At 45.2% G+C, this 16,601-nt stretch overlaps 1 protein-coding gene across 2 annotated transcripts in view; it reads right to left on the bottom strand.

Annotated features, from left to right (window-relative positions):
* PLCG2 (phospholipase C gamma 2) overlaps nt 1-16,601 on the bottom strand; it is a 448,457-nt gene that overhangs the window by 327,777 nt on the left and 104,079 nt on the right. Inside the window, exon 1 of one of the 2 annotated variants that reach the window (XM_086945889.1) lies at nt 7,865-7,954. The exons of the other annotated variant lie outside the window; for it this stretch is intronic. The gene's annotated coding sequence lies outside the window, so the exon portion shown is untranslated. Of the gene's footprint in view, nt 1-7,864; nt 7,955-16,601 lie in introns of those variants that run through there. 2 annotated transcript variants of the gene reach the window in all.

Genomic DNA, 16,601 nt, shown 5'->3' on the forward strand with positions numbered 1-16,601 from the left:
CCACTGAACCCACGGACGAACCATCTGAAGATTCAGAGCTGGACATATCTGCATAGAAGTCACGACCCCTACCAGAACGAACACCAGCAGACTTCTTGAAGGACTTTAAATCCGACAAGGTCTCCAAAATGAGCCTCTTTAAACGAACAGCATCATCCAACCTGGCTTTCCTCGCAGGAGGGGCGGAATCCACACTGTCCCTCAGTGAAGACGTGGAAGAGACAGGAGAAACATGTCTGTGTTTTTGGTGATACGGCCCCATTATGCAAGGTCACCAAACCAGCAAAACAACAAGCACAGCAAGGCACTGAGTCATGAATAACAGTAGAGTGAAGCGCTTTTCCCCCTGTTTTTGTAAATGAAGGCTCCGAAGCAGATCCCACCAGATTTCACCAGCGCGCTGACAGCCACCCGTCAGTCGGCAAGGAGGAAAGAATGAAGGGGGTAGGCCGAAACTCAAGGGCAGGAGCACCGCCCAGTGAGGAAAGGACCATGCTGCAGCCGGCACCCAGTGAGGCTCCCTGACACAGAGCCCCCCGGCAAAGACAGACAACACCCTTCCACAGTCCAGAGGCAGTAACCCCAGAGGAGGATGGGGGACGGCCCACGGCACACTACGGGAAGCCAGCACCCTTGCATATCAGCAGCAACGCGAGTCCGACCGGATGCGAGCGCCAAAGTACCACACAGGGCACAACACAGGCCCCAGGGAACTTAAATCACACTGCAACCACCCATAACTCGAAGCGGCAAGAAATCAGCGCAACCTGCTCCACTCCACGAACCGAGCAGAAACGGCATATGTACTGTACTAAGTGCGGCCGGTATCGCAGCACTCGGCCATAACAGCAGATGATTCCAAACACGTGAAGAAACCGAGGAGGTTCAAAAAGACAACCAAGACCTGTCCAGCCCAGCAACACAGGCAATCAATGTCACTCATGGAATCCAGGAGGCCAGGCGTCCCGACTCCAGCAACTCCCAAGAAAGTCCCAGAAGCACCCCAAGAGCCCAGCAAAGCAGGCAACTTAAGAAAATCCAGTAACAAGGTCAGTGCCCGGCAACTACCAACAGTGTCCCCTGTGATGCCCACTGACAGGAAACAAAACAGGAAGTGCTTTCTACTGGCTACGTAATGATAGCCCCTTGCTAGAGGGTGGGTGGAGCCTAAAACTGTTTCCTGTTTTGTTTCTGTCAGTAGAATATACTTCATTAGTTATGAATGGTTCGAGGACGAGGGACGTAGAGGTAATTTCTTATTATTTTTGTTCTTTCCCTTTTGACTTGCACTACATTGTTACCCTCTTGCACTGCTTTCATGCACTCTGCTGTCCAGTTGGGTCTGGTTCGCACTATGTAAAACACAAATAAATAAACACACACTGAGGTAGGCAGTCGCAATGGACATATATTGTAGACAAACTCAAGCTTGTCAGTTAAGAAATGTATTCCTATGATGCTTTGTGCATCATGATGGGCATTTAAGGAACAGTAAATTATTCGTTTGTATTGCTACTGTGATTCTCATTTTAGTTTTGTTTTAATTTCTATATTGTGACTGTTTCCGTAGCTACTTGTAACATGTCAGCATGCTTAACTAGGATTGCTTTTTATGTTTCCTCTACTAGGTCCTTCCTTATTCATTATTGTTTCTATTTATTTTTTCACTCTGCACTTTACTTTTTGGGGGTATTTCTGATCAGTTCTTTATTCTTTTGATATTTCTTATGTTAAGTCATCTGTTACTGTATATAAGAGTTTGCTCGTTCATATATACCAGCTTTTTTCATTGAACCTCTCCTGTCAGAATCTGAAAAAATCCAATCTGGCATACTGTATATCTCCTGTATTGTAGACCCCTTAAGATGGCCGCCCACCCCTTCCGGGTAATGCCTTGGCACCCGACCTCAGGAGCAGTGTTGAGTGTATGATTTTGTGTTTGTGCATATGTATACAATGTCTGTGTGACACTGCAAAATGGCTGCCTCCTTGGACGGAAGTGAAAGCAATCATCAGTTTCAGAAAAGCAAAGGGCATAATCATAAGAGCAAAAGTGCTGAATACGCAGAATTAATGTCGCAGGGCAGTCTGTGCAAGGTCAGCATAAGAATAGAAATGTAAAGCTGGGGATGTATAGGTTCTGTATGTCAAGGGCTAACAAGAAAATGATAGACTAAATGAACCATCACTATTATCAAAGACTCATCTTATCTATGCCTACCTGGTGTTGCTTACAGATAGGATATGTGTGCTGCTGAGTCATTTTTCCGCCAATAATAAAGCTGCACTATTATTAATTGTCAGTAAAGAGCAGACTCTTTCAGCAAATTCTTTTCCATTCAGAACTAAGTATCTAGCTAGGCATTTATACTCAGAATAATAGTTGAGTCAAAAAGTATGTTTATTTAGATCGGAATCTTTAAACAAATACATAGCAATTAATATTAATTTAAAACCTTTCCCAACAAATTCTCTAGCTAAATACACATTAAAACATTCCACCACAGTTTCAATTTATAAAATGGTCTCCCCCTTAATACAAAACATTTAAAAGTGGATGCTCATACATTCTCTTGCTTAGTAAGATCCTTACCCTGTATGGGTTAATAAAACCAACCAATTCTCCTATACAAGATTTAAATTCATTCATTAATAAAATTCTAAAATATTATTTCTGACTTATTATAAAACTCTGTGCTAACTTTATGAACTTCCCTAAAGCAATTGCAATGTCAATACTAGGCAATTCTGTGATAAGCTCAATCGCTTGCACCCGAGTTCTTATACCATACTTTACAAATATAGGGCGCAGCCAAAGTTTGCGCAGATCTAAGATGTTTATACAATCCAGCAGAATGTGCACTGAATCCCCTTTTGTGCCCAACCTACATTTACAACACCCACTGGGGTCCAGCATTTTAGTTTTAATTTCTTTATTTATTAGCCAAGGGTTAATTCCAATGCGCAACCTTAGATTCTCTTGTCTAAACCATGGATTTGGTAGGGTGTCCAGATAAGGGAACCAGTTTTCCTTTGCCCATGAATTCATCATGAACTCTACTGATGCTTTCTTAACCAGGTATTCCCTATCAGCATTTCTAGTGGCTTCTTGTCCATTAAACTTTAGCTCTTTCTTTGTGCACTCTACCTTTAGTGAATCTCGACATATATCTACTTTTAAGATCTCGCAGGCCTGTACCATTTTCTTCCTGCACGTATTTGCCCAGTTTAAGTTACTCAATTGTAACTCTTTCCTGCACCATTGTGCCACTTTTTTTCCTATTTCATTTTCAAGACGTTTCCAAAATCTAATCACTGCTATTTGTGATTGTACCCCCCAAGCCGTTGTTCCTAATTCTGTTCTTATTGCTTGCACCATTGCTGATGGGGGCAGGGAAAAAAGGTTTTTCAGGCATTTTCCTTCCTCTAGGTCCCAGCCTCCCTTACCGCTCAAATAAAGGATTTCTGCTCCAAAGAGTACTTGCGGTGGAATCATTGCACTGAAAGCCTTTAGTAGTGGTCGATGCGACTTATCCCCATAATCACGATTGAACATTTTTAAACCCGCGATTGATAATTGTGCCTTCGCTTTTTGGGCTTCTAGATGTGTATGCCAATTTAATTTTTTGTCGAACCACACCCCTAGATAGCGATAATCATCCACAGATTCTAATTTAAGATCACCTAAAAACCAATTAAACTTAGTCGCTTTTTTCCCAAAACATAGAATTTTTGTCTTGTCTAAGTTTACTGTTAAAAGTTTCTTTGCGCAGTATTTGTAAAAAGAGTTCAACTTCCTTTGAAGGCCTATTTCTGTTTGGTCGACTATTACAAGGTCATCCGCAAATAAGAGGCACAGGACCTTTTTGCCATTCATTCTTGGGCTGGCGCTACCCTCTACTTCGAGACAATCTGGTAGTTCCGATAAAAATATGGAAAATAACTGGGGGGCCAGTACACAGCCTTGTCTTAAGCCGTTTTCGATAGGTATTTTTGGCGTTAATGACCCCTCAGTGTCCCTAATTACTTGAGCCCAATGGCCTCGTTGTAATTCTTTTATTATTGTCAGCAGGTCTCTCGGTATATTTTTATTAATTAGTGTTTTCCCAGAGGCAGGCCCAATCCACTGAATCGAAGGCGGCTCGGAAGTCAACGAAGCAGCAACAAAGCTTTCCATTCTGTTCCGTTGACTTCCTTGCCATTGCCCATAATGAGAAACAGTGGTCTATTGTAGAATGACCCTCTCTGAATCCTCCCTGTTCAATGGGAACGATTGAGTACTCTTCAACCCAAGCATTTAGTCTATTTAACACTATTTTTGAGAAAACCTTTTCCCCTATATCCAAAAGGTTTATCAGTCTGTAAGTTTGAGGTTCGTCCCTGCTACCTTTTTTGTGGATTGGTCTAATTATTGCGCCCTTCCAATTTAATGGCATTTTACCTCCTGTTAAAATCACTTGAAACAGTTGAGAAAGGAATCTTGCCCACCACTTTGTTTGTGATTTTAATATTACCGCCGGGAGATTGTCCGGCCCTGCGGCCCGGGTTAAGTTCAGTTTCTTAATCGTTTCTTCTACACGCTCTTCAGTAAAATCTATTTTGAATTCTTCTGAGATTCCCTGCCAATCTTGAGGTCCTGACTCTCCAGTGGATGTTCGGGCTCCATACAGTTCCCTTAAATATTTGTCCCAGGCTGCCTCCCTTACTACGCATTTCATTTCACCCGCAGGGGGGGCCGATGCTGATTTTATCAATTTCCAGAATTGCCTCAAGTTCTTAGCTTCAATTGACTCTAACAGCTGACCCCAGCATTTCTCTTTAGAAGCCCTTTTTGCGTGATATGATTGTGCCCCTCTTGGTTGAACTCTTTCCTTTGTCTTCTAGCTTCAGTCCTTATCTCTCTTTGTTTGATTTGGCACTCGATTGAGAACCATTTCAATCGCCTAGCCTGTACCTTTTCCTTTAACCTTTTTTAGTTCTACCCTAAGGCACTGGACTACTTGAGCTATCTTCTCCTCGTACCATTCCAAGTTTTCCCTCGCGGGGTTTACTAAATCAACCTTTAGTTGAAATGATTTTAACTTTTCCTGGTACTCACCTGTTAATCTTGTTGTTGCCCGTTTTGGGTACTCCACCTCTTGTGGGATCACCTTTTCTCTGGGTTCCAACCTTCCCCCTTTTATCCTCAGTTGAAGCGGGTTATGGTCACTACTCTCGCTTTGATGTACCTTAAATTCCAGGCTAGCATAAAGACATAGTCGATTGGGGAATTTTGTGAGCCTCTTTTAAAGGTCTTCCCTGCCGGACAGTCTGTTTTAAACATGCCATTTAAGCAGAAAAGGCCCCTTTCCCCTAGGTAGTTCACCAAGTCCAGATCCTGTTTCGATGGAGCACATACTGGGAAGCTGGCATAGTTAATTCCATAAGCATCCAACAATTCTGCATACCAGCAGTCACCTTCATTGGGTACAGCTTGTGGTTAAAATCCCCCAAAATTAACAACACATCTGAGGCATACCTTTCTAGTATAGCGCCTATATCCCGTTTGAAATTCCCCATCTCAATTACATATTCACCCGCATTATCCCACTGCATATAGATGTTTATAACAATTATCATTTCACATTTCTTATCCAGGGTCAGGTGTTTTAACCTGCAAGCCAGTAACCATTTACATTTTACTTTTAACAGTACTACATTACTTAATATTTTTGTTGAGATGAGTGTCATAATTCCCCCCGATGGGTGGCCAAATCTTTGCCTCTTGGCCAATCGATTTAGTTGATGGTAGCCCTCGAAGCTAGGGGTTTCGCCGCATGCCCAGGTCTCTTGTAGGCAGGCAATTGCTACTTTATTTACTTGTTCCTTTATATGTTCTTGTTTTAGCTCATTGCCTAGCCCATTTACGTTCCATGATAAGAGACTTAGGCAACGCGGCACCCCCCTTTCCTATTCTATCTCACTTAGGCCACCTACTTCCCCCATTCCATCCAAATCTCTCTCCGAGGGGTCTCCTAAATAGCTACATTGACTCCAGCTACCCCACGAGTCCTCTTTTACAGTATTATTTATCACTATATTCAGGCGGCTACCCTCTTCTTCGTTATCCTTTTGTAGCCTCACCTGTCTCCTCCCCAGACCAGCATGGCACTTTAAAAAATTCCTTCCAGGTTGTAAATCGCCCCTTAGATCTTTATCTGTGATCACCCTTATTCCCCCTTGGAGTATCTCACTGGCTGCTTTCGTAATTGCAATTTTTACCAGGTCCGAGTATAGTAGTACTTTTGTTACTTCCCTTCCATTTGTACTTTCTATAAAGCGCACCTGTCTCAAGTCTTTAGATCCAATCCCACTAAGGCTTGTACATTTGGAAAAAACTGACAGAACTTGTGACCTGTTTAAAGGATTCATTTTCCTCGATTTCTTACCCCTTTGACCTGCTTGCGCTGCTTCCAGATAGACCCATTTATCATTCGCCCTTTCACCTCCTTTCTCAGGGGAAGCTAGGTTTGGCTGTTTAATCACTTCCCTCCCTTGGGGCCCTGCTACCAGCACGTGTGGCTGTGGGGTTACCTCTTGGTTACTATGCCTCTGGGGGTTCTGTCTTTGACTTTTTAGTGATGGGATCATTCTCTGATTTACGGGTTTGATTTTTAGAACTTTCTCTTTTTGGAGCATGCTACTCTGACTCTTCTTTTGTGTGTTCATTGCCTTCCTTTTAACCTCTGTAACCAAGGGACCGATAGGGACAAAGGACCTGGCCGAGACATTTAGCTTACCCTCCTCTTCCTTTTTCTTCCTATTTTCCTTTGTCACAGTATGTGGGGCCTGCTTTTTGCTTACCCTGCCTTTAATACAGACCCTTGCATGTTCATACCTCCTTTTTACCAACATTGGGCATTTAGATATATATACATTATCTAGTGGCTCTTCCGATTCACATCCTGTACTTTGCTCACTTTTTTGTGGGGACCCTACTGGTCTTGACATGAGGGGCATTTCTCCTTTGATTCCTGCCAGCTCTTCTATCTTTTTTAGAAATAACTTTTGGTCATTTAATACCCCATTGTTCAGCAGTGATACTTATAGAATTCCCTGAAGGCTTTTCTGTAGCATTAAAAGTAATTCCAAAATAGACGAAGTGGATGCTGCTGACAGGTCCGAATCCTGTGGGCTGTTTCTCTCTAGGATTATTTGGCTCCCAGTCCTTTCAGGGTCCTGTTGATTTGACTTGTTTTTCCCCTTGTGGCCTTGTAGCACTTGATTAGAAGGTGCCCCCAGACGAAACTGGGCTCGAGGCTTTCCATTCTCAATTGCCTTTCCTTCCCCGAAGTTTGCAGGGAAAAGAGTTTTAGCGACGATGAGAGCCGTGTTGCCGCCATTATTGAGTTTTGACTCTGAAAGGATAGATTTATTAACAGGGGATCCTCTGTCTCTTTTTCCAATTCCAATTCCTTCTCTGACGCTCTACTTTTACTTTTCTCCTCCTGGTGCACCTCCTCCGTTTCAATATTTATTATGTTCTCAGACCGGGGCTCTTCTTCAGTTTCCACGTTTATTACAGGTGAGATTGGGACTTTGTAATGTTTGCCTACGAAATCCTTTATGGGATTAGAGGTTGCAGTGATCTTTTTTATGGGTGGTATTGAGGTATACACCTTTTTAGCTTGCGGGCCTGTTTAATTGTTCTTTTACCTCTCCTTTTCTTGCGTCTCCCCTCAGTAATGTCCTCATGGGAGTCCTGACTTTCCTGGCTCTCTTCCCATGACCTTGAACCTGCCAGTAACTCACTCGTCTCCGGGCTATTTTAGGAGGATACTGCTAATCTAATCCGGCTTCTATTCATGCACTCACACTCACTTACCTCTGTTGTGCCGCTGTTTGCCTTACTCCCTTGCCAAGGTTGAAGGAAATCCTCCTTACAGCTCTTTTCCCTGTTTGGTGTTTTTCCCTCTGGGGCAGCCTCTCTTTATCGACTCCTGCCCCTGGATGGGGTCTCTCAATATTGATGATTGGGCTGGGGGGATCCTTCTTTCATCGTATCTGCCCCTCCTTCAGCTTACTTTGGCTGAATCGCCACCTCACCAGGATACTGCAGTTTCCTTCAGGTGTACTGCACTAGTTTCTGCCTCAGTTGCAGGCACACTCAGCCCCTGCTACACTGTACCCGTCAAGCCGTCACGCCACACCCAGCTGGGTCCCCGGCGAGAGGCCCCGTGAGGCAGGGATCTCTGCGGGATTTTGTCTCCTGTGCGGGCTTATCTCTGGAAAAATCTCGGCGGACTCGGCGGTGGGAGCAGGGAAAGTGCCTGCTCCTCTGAACTTCTCTGCAGTACACACAGCCCCCGCTCGCGGCAAACACGCTCCGTAGCGCTCCTCTGCGCTCGATTTGCTGGTCTGTGCACATCTCCTCTCAGGGCGTTGAGCTCCGAGCTACCGGCACCGATCTGCTTGATCCGAACAGCTAAACTGAACTGCTGACGCGGCAAGGCAAGTCTTATCTCAAACAAACAAGTGTATGATAAGCCCCTATGATAACACTGAGCCAAGTGGTACAAAGCCAGGGTAATATAGTCCGCATGGGGCTGGATCCTTGTGAGAGGTGCTACTGGAACAGAAGACATGAGACCATCAAGTATTAGACATAGCAATAAAGTTGTGTTCAGATGTGCTAGGAACAAGATCCCACAGGATTGTTTGGTATGAGACCAATGTCTAACACATAAAAGTTATCTAATTTTATTTTGTTAGGAATTACTCTAAAAGACCAGGCTGCTGGAAGGTGTCAGGATGATCAGTGAAGTAGTGTGGCTCACTGGTTAGAGGCGGCAGACCCGAGAGCAGAGGACGGCCCGGGACCAGGGTTCGATTCCCGGCGCGGCAGGTTTCTGGACCAGGGTCAGCGGACTCGATAATTCTCTCGCCTCGGTGCCCACTCTGATCAGCGATCACACTCGGCAACTCTGGGCATTAGCTTGCCTCATCTTCACTAACGGCCCCACCAGACCGCAGGGGATGCCTGGTCTCACCCTGGAGATACCCATTAAGGGACCATCTCTCAGGGAAGCCAGGAAGGGTTTCGCAGCGGTCGAAGCGCCTTGGGACCCTACGGGTAAGTAGTGCGCTATATAAATGCCTATACATTTACATTTACATACATCTGGAGGCGAAGGAATAGGAGGTGAAAGTGTATCAAGAATAGTCTAAGGGCCTAGGATCAGTAGCCAGAGCAGAGTTCTTGATGGCAGAGGGACGCAGAAAGGTGTTCAAGAGAGATGAGTTCTGTAAGTGTATCAGTCTAAGGGAAAAACATCTGCAGTTTAGGAAGGTTTTGGAAGCCTGACCCAGCTAGGGGGGAAGTAGTAGTCAAAAAAAGTTCTTGCGTGCAAGATCTTTGAGAACTTTGTGAGTCTTAAATTTTGTTGGTGCGTGTGAAAAGATTTCAAGGCTCAAGTTTATTTGTGTTTTGGCAGGTAGCTCAGCTTAAGCACCATTACAACCGCCATATCCATCCTCTTGAAGTCCAGTAGGCCGGGTGGGTATCCACCACAGGAAAACAGGATGCCAAACGTTGGTGCTTACAGTCGCATCGATTTGAGGTTCAAAGAATAAATCTATATTAAGTGACACAGCAGCTTACAGGGCCATTAATTCACTTGTGGTGCCGGAGCAAAATAAGTGTGGGTGACCACATTAATAAGATGGTACCAGAGGTCCAAAGGCACTATTGTTAGTTTCTATGTCTTTGTTACATTTGGAAAGTCAAGGATGGAGGCAGCCCATTAATGGAAGGGAGGAAGGAAGCCAACAACCACTTGGCTACTGCTACCATGTATGTGCAGTTTGAGGCCTAAATGGGAGTCATCCCCTATATTTGAAAAGCATACCTGTTTATAACTGACATGGGTATGGGCCAGTAGCCTAATACACTCTGGACAGGATAGGATATTAGGTGACTTCCTGTGCAGCCACTAGGTAATGTTAGTGGTGGGAAATAGGAAAGAGTTTCCAGAAAATAAGGTCAATTGAGGGCAAATGGGTGTGGTCTGCTTGGATTTTCCCAACCTCTGAACCCTAGATAAGCAATACAACTTCACTTACCCCTTTAAAGATTTTTATACACCAGGCAATTTAAACTTCCTGCTTGCCAAAACATCACTTTGTCACTTCTCTGTTTCACAATTCCAACACGAGTTATCCTCTGTTTAGAGAACCTTACTACATCACTCTTATATGAGCAAAACTTAACCATGTTACTCCCCTCTTGCCAAAGTATTCCTGTGGTACTCATACTTCTGCAGAACCTCACCCTGTCACTCCTCCGTCTCCATATGTTTACTATGAAAATGTTATATTTGCATCCCCTTACCATGGCCGATTCTGTCTCCAGAAAGAAATTTCTATATCACTTCTATATCTGCATAACATTGCCATGCCTCTTCCCTGGCTCCAGAACGTAGTGCTGTTCATTTATTCACAGCCTGACACCATCGAATCTAGTTTCCAAAAGAAACCCATCAAGGGACCTCAGGGACTACAAATCAAGGCATGGACACATAAAGCCTGCATTAACCCCTTGTATGCTGATGACGGAACCGCTACGTCATCAGCTGCGGTGGCGCTGTGCTGATGACGGAGCGGTTCCGTCATGGCCCGCCCGCCGCTCATGCGCGGCGCAAATTCCGCGCCTGCGCTGAGCGTTCTATTGAGCGGGCGGGCCATGACGGAACCGCTCCGTCATAAGCACAGCGCAACCGACGCTGGTGACGGAGCGGTTCCGTCACCAGCATGCGCTTGCTGCTCTTCCGCCCCGCCCCCTTAGCACTGCCGCGGAATAGCCGCCGCAGTGAAGGGGTTAAAAGTCCTCCTCCAGCTCCCGGTGGATGCATGTTTAAGGTTCTCTGCGCTCTACACAAAGTCTACTTCAGAAGAAGGAGCGAACACAGACACTGGACTCACTCTACATGCCAACGATGGCACTGCACTCTCACTGATCAACCAGCAGGTCTACAAGCTTCTTAACTATGGAGACAGATGCCATGGCATGAAGATCCCCAAGCTGTGGAATGCAATGGTTCCTGACCTGATGGCAGAACCCAACCATTTGCAGTTCATGGAATCTTGAATATTGAGTTTTCTAAACCTGTTTTCAATGGATCCCACACAAGACTGGGATTGAGATTGTGGAAAATCAGAAAAGTGATTTATGTTGCTCTTGCTTTCCTTCTGACATAATCAACAAAACCTATGCCCACTGTAGTGACCGCAAGGCAACATGCATCACTATAAATCTACTTAACATCTTTAGTTGAAAAGATGCCTCACCATTTCCATATGTACAATGCGCTCCAGCATTCGCCGGGTCTCATGTCGGATTCAACATGTACAAAGAATGAGGATATGAAGGTAACCCACTGCTAGATGCACAGGTTGGGGCATCTTCAGTGTCTCCAAACAGTGTTACAAGGCGTGGGAAAACTAGTGCAATTTAGGGGTGTAATGGAAGAGTTACTAGGAGCAAAAAAGGGGATGTTGAGACAACAAATAACACAAAATACAAATGAAAGCTTCACATTTATACAAATAGCCAAAAGACTGACTCCAACATTTTACTTCAGTGCAGTTTAAGGGGGAGATTGACCCCTCTGACGTGCGATTGGAGAAGTGCAGTGGGAGGCAGGGAGTGGGAGGAGACATGGCCGAACCATTAACATTACTCAAGCAAATAAAGATTACAAGGGCGAAGTCTCTGGCAAGAGAAGAGACTGGAAGCAGAAAGCCTATGATGCAGGGACTTAGAATTTACAATGGGATACATTTGTTCACAGACATATCTCTCCTCGTTAGAACTAGTAGAGGAAGAAATAAGCATTTTGCAAAAAGCTGTGTGACGGAACTCATAACTAGGAATAGTGTAAGGGTGTTTCGCACTCCAGGTAAAATATGATTAGGTTTTTAGAGCACTGCCCACTCAATAAGAAATAATGCCATCTACAGGCCTGACACATTTAGGGAAGGTCACTGAACTAGCCCAAGAGGTCTAGCTGCTTGGTCTATGGATGTATGACATTACAACGCATGCTTTTACCACGCATGCTTTTACATCGCACGTTTTACAACGCATGCCTTTACAACGCATAGTGTTGAGGGGTGCTGGATAGTGAATAGTTTAATTTACTATTCCAACTCCAGCCCCCGTGGATAGTAGGGAAGGTGTTGGGTAGTAAATTAAATCTATTCCCTATCCTAGAACGCCCCCCAGCTCAATGCGTTGTAATGGTTTGTGTTGTAAAAGTTGTGATGTAAAGGCATTGAATGGTAAAAGTTGTGTTGTAAAGGATGTTTCCCTTGGTCTATACTGTCCCTTTAAGGGAGAGACCAGGACTGATGTGTATATCCAATGTCCTGTCTGTAGCATAAGTGTGAGCAAAAAAATGACTGATTCGGTCGCTGCCTGTGTATTTACCAGTGACTATGATTACATTTAATCTCCCCCTTTTTTTTATAGGGTGCCTTAAATGGATCTGATAGGTTCGAACGAGAGGACCATGCTCGTGGTTTCAAAGGGCTCAGGATGCATTTTACTGATGTGGTACATGTCGGGGTTGCTTGTTTTCCTGCGCATCAAGGGCTTGACCTAGCAAATTAGGCTGCGCTGTCCCTATTTGGGCGCAGCCAAAACTGACTGCATAAGAGTGGCTCCTCTCTGTAGTGGCAAAGGGGGCACAAAAGATGGACTGGAATTAATCCCAGAGTACTACTCGTTGCTGATGTCCATCCATCAAGCATTCTACCCATCACATTTTTGTTCTTCTCAGTGTGGTATGAGGAGCCGGAGAACACCAAGGACACTCATACAGCAGAAGGCACTATGTTAATGTTAATGTAGTATACTTGTAAAGCGCACAGCTGCCCATCACCGGGGCGTCCCGGCGCTGTATAACGCTGTGGAACCCTTCCTGGCTCTCCCTGTGAGAAGCCCCTCCGGGGCACCCCCAAGGTGAAGCCAGGCATCCCAGTGTTGTAGGGGCCGTTGTGGAGATTAAGCAAGCTATTGCCCAGAGTTGCAGCATGGGACCCCATGATTAGAGTAGGCACCGAGGCGAGAATTATCGAGTCCGCAGACAATGAGCCCAAGACCCTGCCGCGTCAGGAATTGAACCCTGGTCCCAGGCCAGACCTCCGCATCAGGGTCTGCCGCTCTAACCATTGAGCCACACTTCTCCACTATGGAACAGAACTACCTCATGAAGTTGGAGACCTGCCATGTGATACAGCGGCTGACATCGTGACAATCCACTTATCCCTATTTTAAATGCACAAGAGGCTGGGCAGACTAGCTTGGGAGCTCCTTCCATGGTGGTCAGTCTCAGTTCATTTCTGAGACTGGTAAGCGTGCAGCTTGTGACTGATACAGGTTTAGAAAAGTGATTCAGAATAACAAACACTGGCAAATAAAATAGGTCAGCTATAATCTACTAACTAATGTAATTACAGGAATGCACAAGTGTGCATGTCTGTGTTTCAGTGTGTTAATCCAAGCCAGACCTATTGTCTTTGCCAGGATGCAGAACGTTGTAGAAAGAATGAAAGGTGAGAACCATTTCAACAATGTTTTGTTACCTTAATCCATAGAGTAAATTAAAACTGATGCTCACTATTGTGCACCTATTGAATAAAAGCAACACAATCAGATCGATTTCTAGACTACCAATTAACAAGCAAGAAAAATGTACAGCTCGATTTAAATCTCTGAATTCTTGAATTTTTCAAAACATTTTGGTAATCCACATATAAGGGCACGGCAGAGATTTAGGTCTGGTACTACAGCCTTGTCTTGGTGAGGTAAACACATGTTGTTACTTTTCCAATACAAACATGAATATTTAGCCCCCTTATTTCTACCTGTATTTTTCCTAAACAGGCAATATTAACAAAACCAAAAAATTACAAAAGAGTTCAAGCGCCAAGCAAACTATAAAACAAACCACCAACAGCAAAAATATGAAAATGCTATCAAATTTACTGTAGTCAATGTAAAACATTTTATACTCTACAGCTCTGGTAAGCATTGTACATGTGGATAGTGGATTTTCTAAAGGTCTTAAACAGACGTAAGAGAAAAATAAAAATCTGAGACGAAATATGTTTTATAAAAGATATTCAGTTTTATTCACACGCCCTGACAGACAAAAAACGTCATCTTGCTGAATGTCATTACCATCACTTTTGTGGACGTGTGTGACAGAAGTACAATTTTACTCAGGAAAGCAAATGTTCTAGGGCCAACCCGGCTACCACAGAGATACAGCAGTTAAGAGTTGGATCTGTTGTACTTTGTAGAATCGCACAAAACAGAAAAAGGTATAGTGGCTATGTAGTGCTTTTTACATCAGTGTTTTATGTCCAAATCACTGATACTTAAATTACCAATATTCTAGTGTGGAGGGGGCTAACACAAGACAAGAAGAAAGGCCAGTCTTTTTGGAAGAGGAAGCCTCACTCACTTAATGTGACATGCTTCATCATAGGCAACCTCTCCCCACCCTGGTAGGAGAAATACCACGAGGGCGGACTCAACCTCCTTGTAGACCCGATGGAGGGAGTTCTTAGATATTTTTCTGGACAAAACAGGAGGATCTAGATAAAGTTAAAAGTACCTATAGGTAACCGGATTTTCAAGTTTAATAGTGGTAACGTCTGGTGCATTTAAAACAAACTATGTGATGGAATAAAAGCACCATGTCTCGGACCATCGACTTCTCACCAACGTGTTTCTGGGGGTGGGTGAGGAAGTATGATAGGTATCTCGGCATGATGTACCCCTTGATGACTGTGTGACTATAGAGGACATCATCCTTTTTTTTTTTTTTAAACCTTTATTCGCAACAGGTAGTAGAAGACAAGCATGAGATCATCAATGTCACATATACAAAGCATACAAGGGTACAGGTGTAGTATAGTGCAGCGGCATACACAAAACGTTCAGGTGCCATATCCAGAGGGGAAATCCAGCGGGCCGAAATGAGGTGACAGCCGTAGCAGTGGCCTGAAGTGTAGTGCATCATTACAGAGCATATGAACATATCAACAGTACGAATAACAAGCATATACAGTCCTAACGGGGAGAACCGGGCCAGGGCCGCGGACACATGTGCACAGTGCAGTAGTCCCTGAGGTAAGGTATCTCGATCCGCATTCCAAGAGAGACGTCAGGAGCGCCCCGCTCCCTTGCCGATAATCATGACAGACTCCCTATATCGAGAGAGGCAACAGTACAGATAGAGGAACCCTCACATCGCATAAGCCGGACATGTGGCAGAGAAGTGCGTAATTCCAACAAAGAAAGCCCCATCAACCCACCCCAACCCGATCAGCACTGTCCGAGTCAGAATCCTGCACAGCCCTGGTAAGGAGGTACACTTGCAGCGGGCTCCAAAAGTCTCTGGGCCTACAGCGCACAGGCATCAATTCTGCGTAAACATTATATTGGTCCTGACAATAAATGACATCCCTCAACCAGTCCTCAAACTGCGGTACCCTGCCCCTTCCCCAACAACAGGCCACCCGCCTCTTTGCCAACAGCAGAGTCACATCCACAAATCTACGATACATTGCCGGCACCGCCTTGGTATAACCTAGCACCAGGACCAAGGGGTCAAACGGTACTCCATTGTCGGTCATAACCTGGAGAGCATCATGGACCCGCACCCAGTACTCCGAAACCACCCCACACTCCCATGCCAAATGAAGAAAATCGGCACCTGGCGCATGACAACGAGCACATCTGTCATCCTCCGCCAGCCGGAACCTGAGCTTTCTAGCCGGGGTGTAGTAAAAACGCTGTATGAACTTGTAGTGTATGATCTTTAGACGGCAGCTAGAGGAGATGTTGGCGGTCACTCCACAACAGTATTTCCACTGGTCATCAGAAATGGATATGCCAAGCTCAGTTTCCCAGTGGGCTCGTGCCCGTCCCGGCGAGACAGCACGTTGTTTTCTGATGGCACCATACAGTCTGGACACCAAGTGACGTCCGTCAGAAAGTAACAGCACATGTAGCGGTAGGGTCACACCCGGCTCCGCAGGGAACTCAGGCAACAGTGACCTCAGGCCCTGACGCAACCGGACATAATAAAACATATCAAGCGGGGAGCACGTAACATCCCCGAAGAACTGCTCCCGGGTACGGAAAGTGCACTCACGAAACAGGTCCCCCCAGGTACGCACCGCAAGACGACTGCACAGTCGTTGAAACCCAGTTTCCTGGAGAAGAGACAGAGCGGGGTGATATATCAAAGGCAACGCAGGCGAGTAGAGAAAGGCGACATCCAGTACCTTTGCGATACGTTTCCATGCATCAACAGTGCAGGTAACCGTTGTTTGATGTGTGTCAATGTCCCCCACATTGCCCAGGACCATGCCCTCCAATGGGAGAGGATGGGCGACCCACTGCTCAGCGGCCACCTGAGGCATGAACGGTGTGGGGCGAATCCAGTGGTAGGCGTAGTGCGCCTGAGCGCTGACATAATAAAGTTCAAATTCAGGGACGTCAAAGCCCCCGTCAGCATAAGGCAGCGTCAGCGTAGACCACGCCACTC

Source organism: Lissotriton vulgaris, chromosome 12 (genome assembly GCF_964263255.1).
Source record: "Lissotriton vulgaris chromosome 12, aLisVul1.2, whole genome shotgun sequence".
Classification (NCBI taxonomy): Eukaryota; Metazoa; Chordata; class Amphibia; order Caudata; family Salamandridae; genus Lissotriton; species Lissotriton vulgaris.